The 6000-nt window shown below is 46.5% G+C and overlaps 1 protein-coding gene across 1 annotated transcript in view; it reads left to right on the top strand.

Moving 5' to 3' along the window:
• The first annotated feature begins 333 nt into the window (after positions 1 to 333).
• Positions 334 to 6000, top strand: part of PPEF1 (protein phosphatase with EF-hand domain 1) — a 123508-nt gene continuing 117841 nt past the window's right edge. Inside the window, exons 1-2 of the mRNA XM_077890265.1 lie at positions 334 to 631; positions 1041 to 1183. The gene's annotated coding sequence lies outside the window, so the exon portion shown is untranslated. The remainder of the gene's footprint in view (positions 632 to 1040; positions 1184 to 6000) is intronic.

Below are 6000 nucleotides of genomic sequence, written 5' to 3'. Positions count from 1 at the left end.
CGACCGAGGCCCCCAGTGCCCCCCGCCATTTTGTCAGCACTGCTCCCCGCCGGACCCCGCGCCCCCGCCACAGGCCGGCCTGGGTGGGGTGGGAAGGGCGGTGTAGACGGACCGCCCTTGAAGGTGCGGGTTGGGGGTGATGAAGCGGGACCCGCTGCGAGGTTGGAGGGGCCCAGTGCAAAGTGAAAATGCCAGGCTCCTGGCTGGTGAGCCACTGCGAACTCCCAAACGGTGACAAGCAGGGCGTTAAACCCAGCGCGGGCCCTGCGACTGCACAGTCGCGGCCTATGAACCTGTCGCTGTGCTTCCTGGACTGTGGGCCCGAGAAGGTGCTGGAAACTTCCAGCACGAAGGGCTCCTGTGTGCTCTCGCTTCTTAGTTTTCATTGTCAGTGCCCTTTGCCCTCTCCAGTGCTTTTGGATGGATCCCCCTCACCGTCCTAGGATTGCTCACATCCTCAAGCTTGAAAACCGCCTGAAAACCATCTGGGGGCGGCATCTTAGGTGCCGAGTCCAACAGGGCTGAAGGCTGGGCCTGCCCTTTTCCCTGGCGTCTTCCTCTGAAGCTGGCGGGATGATGGAGCCCGTTCGGCCAGTTCCTGTCTTCCTGGGCAGACCCCTGGAAGAAGCAGGTGGGTGGGAGGCGCAGGAATCGGGTGTAATCTGGAGTCTATCCTGCCCTGGTTTCTCATTAGCTGCCTGCTCTTCAGTTCACCTCCCAAGCGTCAGCGTCCTCCTTTGTGAAATGCATGGGTTGGACTGGACTCCCACACTTCCCCTCTGGGTCTAAATGTTATCCCTACTTTCCAGGTGGGAAAATCGAGGCAGTCACCTGCCATGTATGTGTTCCCCAGGAACAGAGGCAGGCCTGCAGCTCGGGAGTAAATACTGGAGTAAATACTGAGGTCTATGATTTAGGAACTTTCAAGGGGAGAATCTAGAGTAGGTTTTAAGCTTACTAAAGCTGAAGTTGGTATTTTTACCAATACTCCAAAGAGTACAAGATCCTACATCCTAGCGAGCCCCCGTTATATTCACCAGGCCGCTGCAGAATGCCTTTTTGTTGATGCCTTTGACGAAGCCTCTTGAGCGCTTGGCACAGATGACCGTGGGTGGACGGATTCACGAAGGCTCACTGTTCCCTGCCAGTCCATGAACCGTCCTGACTCCCAGGATGCCCGATGGTAAGTATATCCCACCTCTTTGCTAACCTCTGTCCGCACAGGACAAGGCTGCCACGAATTGGGCCTGAAATTCCACTCCCACTTGTAGTTTGGTTTTTTTTTAGGGAATGCTCTGCGCGTCCTCCAGCCTTCCGTCTGCCCTTGCTCGGAAGGATGGGTTGCCTGACAAGGAGGGAGACTTTTGTTCCACTGCCCGCTGCGCTCAGAGTGCAGTCACAGTCTATTGTTAGTCAAGTACAGGATGGTTTACAAAGCACTTTGGCATACACTCCTCTGAGGTAGCCTCGGTGAGTATTACTGTCTTCATGTTTCAGCTGAAGAAGTTAAAGCCAACCAGAGAGTTTGAGTGCCTTGCCTGCCACCACTCTGCCAGTGACTGGCAGGGCTGGGCTTCTACTCAGTCTCCTGATAGCTAAGTGATTCCAAGAGGCCCATGTCCTTAAAGGCTACGCATTGTTGCCCTAAGAGTGCCATTGTTCTCTTTTAATATTTCATATGTACTCAGGGAGGAAATGGATACCTTTTATTTTTTTTTCCTTTGTCATCTTATTTCACTTTAAGGTTTATTTATTTGAGAGAGAGAGAATCTCGAGCGGGCTCCGTGCAGAACGAGGAGCCTGACGGCAGGGCTCTTTCCCAAGATCCTGACACTGTGACCTGAGCACGGGGCTGGATCCCAGGACCCTGAGCCAAGTAACCAACTATCAGATGCTCAGCCCACTGAGCCATCAGTGCCCCTCCTTTGTCATTTTAAGATGAATTCCTCAAAAGCAGGAAGCCATTGGTGACTTTGACCTTGCAACTGTCAGCGTTGTGGATAGCCTTTGAGGTGGCCACAGCTCTGCCGTTCAGGCAGTCCAGTGAGACTTGTGAGGCCTGTCACCCCCCAGGTATGCCCATAAGCATCTGAAATCAGCAAACTAGTAGATAAGGACTAGAAATCGCTTCAGACTTTTGAGTGTTCAGATTCTTAGATGTGTGGTGCAGCTTCCCCACTGTCTGGCTTCACCCATGGAAAGCAACTCAACCAAAGAAACCATGGCCCCAAACACTGAGCTGATTTAGGAAGCTCAGTTTCTTTGATTTCACTTAGAAACAGTTATACCCTTTCAGTAGCAAACCCAAGTATGTACTAAGAAAATAAGTCATTCCCTTAGTATGTCAGCTCACCTTATTCTTCCCCCTTTTGCAGCTCATCATGTTTCAAACATTTGAAATTAGCCTATCAGAATGGATATTTGATATTTGTTGCTCTTTGGCCATGTAGTCTTCTACATCTCTCTCTGTCTTCTTACCCGGCTGCTGCCATCTTACTATTATAAGGTATCAGACCAGCCTCTTAGATGCATACAGTAGAACCCTCTAGTTCACAATACTCACTGCTTTTCCCCATGTAGGATTTTTATACCATTTCCCCAGCCATAGGCTTGACTGAGTGACTTGCTTTGGCTGATTAAACGTGGGTAGAAGTGATGTGTATGTGTCGCTTCCAAGTGAAAGTGTGAAGAGCCAGCTTGTGATCGCTACTTCCGTATTTCCCCTTTGCTATGGGAATAGCAACACTCAGAGAGAGGTTCTTAGCAACACTCAGAGAGAGGTTCTTAGAGAAAAGACCCCAGGTGACAGACAGAACTGCAGCCAACCTGCACTGGCCACGGAATAGGAGTGAAAAATAAACCTTGATAATTGAAAGCACTAGGGTTTTGGGTGGTTACCAAAGCAGAACATTACCTAAGTGGATTCAACACTCCTGCTAGTTTCACAAGAAAATGAGTTTATTAAAGGGCATTTGGTGGCTCACAGGATCTCCAAAAAGGCCTTGGAGACTCCAAAGCCAGGAATGATGTCTTAATCTCACAGTAGGGCTGCACCAGCCAAGACGCCCACTGCTCCCCCTTCCAGTACAGAGGCAGCAAGTCGAGCCAGTGATGGGGCCCCGAGACTCTGAAAACTGGATCCCTCTGTCACTCGTGTTGTCGCAAGATGGATTTCATAACCCCTTGACTCCTCGTGCCACCCTCTGAACTGAGGTCTCTGCTGGAGCCTAAGTTACATACCTGTGCCCTTGCCCGGAGAGAGGCTGGAGAAGCCAATGCCTTGTTTCTCCTTTGAGGATGTGAGAATCAAATGTAGGGAATGCAGAAGTTGGTGAGTGACCACAAAGCATGAAAGGCATCTGCTGCCTGCCTAAAGCATGAGAATGGGGCCAAGAGCAAGGGATTAGAGCTGAGAAAGAGAATGATTGGGTGCTGTCCTGTCAGGCCTCCCCCAAGCCATGCCTTACGTATACCTGTTGACTCTTCAGTTATTTGAAGAATGCATGCCTGGTTTTGCTTAGGCTAGCTAGAGTTGGGTTTACTGACTGCAATAGAAGGAGTCCTGATGATTCATCTAAGATGGATGGGCATCAGCGCAGTGGCCGGCTGTGGTGTCCTGTCTTGGGTACTTGGAAGTTTGGGTTGCCCTCGGTTCCCAGTAAATGGGGAGAGAGACAGCCACTTCTGGGAGGGCAGGGTTTTGGTTTCAGTGTGTCTTCTCGAACACAGCAGGGTACTTGCTCACATATAGCACAGTAGCCAGGACATGTAGAGTTAGAGAGAGTGAGCAAACACATCTGTGGCACGTACTGCTAGGTGCTTAAACTAAATTCATTCTTTTTCTTTTCCTCAATAATAAAGATAAGAATAGACACTTGTATAGTACTTGCTATGTGTTAGAGGCTGTTCTAAACTCTTTGCTCAGATTAACTCATTTAATCCACACAAGAACCCTGTGAGAAAAGGTTATTCTGACTGGTTTATAGGTGAGAAAATGGAGGCATAGAATAATTAAGTACTTTGTCTAAGTCATATAGCTAGTAAATAAAGGAGCAGGGCTTTACACCCAGGCCATCTGGCTCCATGGGCTGTATTTAACCTCTACACTGCACTGCCTGATCTTGTTTGAGTTGGCAATGTATCCAGTTAAAACAGCTTGATTTCCCAGGCTCCCTTGCAGCTAGAAGAGACTACAAAGCACAGTTCTGGCCATGAGATGTATGGAAGCAGGGGGTCTTCCAAAACCATTTCTTTGGAAGACAGTAGACTCAGGTGGTATGCCTCATTTGCCCTTAGTTGTTTACTTTCTGCCCGGAATGCAAATGTGGATGTTGGAGGTAGAGCAGCCACTTTGTGAGCACGAGTTGACAATTTTGAAGAAGAAAGCTATGTGACTTGGCTGAAAAAAAGAAGATGCCTGGGACCCAGTCTCAGGTTTCATACTTCCAGTTTCTTTGTTACATGTGAATAATAAAACGTCTAATTTTTAATGCCGTTGTTTAGTAGTAGTTTCAGTTACATAAGGGAAAATATATATCTACCGATTCAACATTTCCACGTTTCTTACCCTTAGATGTCTACTATATCATTTTGACAATGTCTCTGCTCTGTCCACCAGCTACTGAAGGACTGCTCTGTGTTGCAGTCCCTTGTAGAAGTTGTTTATTACCACATGCTTGCAATATGTCTGGGAGCACGGTATTGGGTAGTGTGGGAAGTTTTTTTTTCTTTTAAGTGTATGATATGGCCCCATCTCAAGGAGTTTAAAGAACATTAATTTACCCGAAGGACTGATTTGTTCCAAGCTGTTAATGGATGATAATGGTTTGATGTTGTTTTCCTAACTCAGGACATTATTGAATTTTAATAGACCCTGTCTCCTGTCTCTGAAAGTAGAGACGCGAAAGAGAGAAGGAAGAGGGGCGAGGGGGGGCAGGGTGATATGCAAAAAGCCTGTCTAACAGTAAAGATGGCTCCGTGTGGTATTCCTCTCAATGCTAGCTATTTCTAACCTCCAAAATCACCCACAATCACAGCCAACGAGCTTAAATTTGATAAAAGATGGCCACCCAGGAGAGGAACAGATTAGCTCAAAATACTATGTCTCCACCTCCCTTGTTTATATGTCTTGAGATGCCACTAGTTTCTAAAGTTACTCCCCTGGGACTTTGGAACTGAGCACAGAACAATTTGGCCACTCCCCACTCCTACAGAACCCCACTCAAAAGGAAATATCTGATAGCAGCATCAAGCCAATGCTAATTGTTGATGGAAATGAAAATTAGCTACTCGCTCTACTTGTTCAACGCTTACTGTCTTCTTTAGATTTACAAGGAGATTCAACAGTGCACACAACGGTTCTTGCCTCTGAGTTGTTCCTCCATAGTCTGATGGGAAGATTTCAAGAGTGATGCAGGTGTTAAACCAAAATTATATTATGGACTTTTATTAGTGATTTTAAATATTTGTGATTGGGGGAGGATATAATTAGAGTATAGTCTGAGGGCTAATGTAATAATAAAACCAATTAGGTTGTTTAACTCAGTTAGAGGCTGTCTGTAGGCTAGCAGCTTTCTTCTGATAAATCCTGTTAAAATGCAGTGGGTTCTATTTTGTGCAGAACAAGCAGGCTGCCATGACAACTGTCTGTGAATATTATTTCAGTATTAGTCATAGGTTTCCAGTGTCAGCCTCTGGGTCTAACGTTCGTTCTAAAACCCAAATACACATCTATTCTTAAAGGAGTTGTCCTGGACATGTTTACAAAAAACAAAAACAAAACACTTTCAGTTGCCCAGGTTTTTTCTTTTAGGAAAAAAACATGAATGAATTTACACAATTGCACATTGTAGATTTTATTGCTGTTTTTTCTTCCGGAAAGGTAATTTATATTGTGCTTGACCATCAGTTTGATTAAATAGATGCACTAGGCAAGAGTTTGGAAAGTTTCTTTTAAGTCTGTAATCCTTATGTTAAATTATTCTCTTTTCTTCCCCATCT

Source organism: Canis aureus, chromosome X (assembly GCF_053574225.1).
Source record: "Canis aureus isolate CA01 chromosome X, VMU_Caureus_v.1.0, whole genome shotgun sequence".
In the NCBI taxonomy this organism is placed as follows: Eukaryota; Metazoa; Chordata; class Mammalia; order Carnivora; family Canidae; genus Canis; species Canis aureus.
The sequence above is the reverse complement of the archived record's forward strand: the minus strand, read 5'-3'. Positions and strand labels throughout refer to the sequence as shown.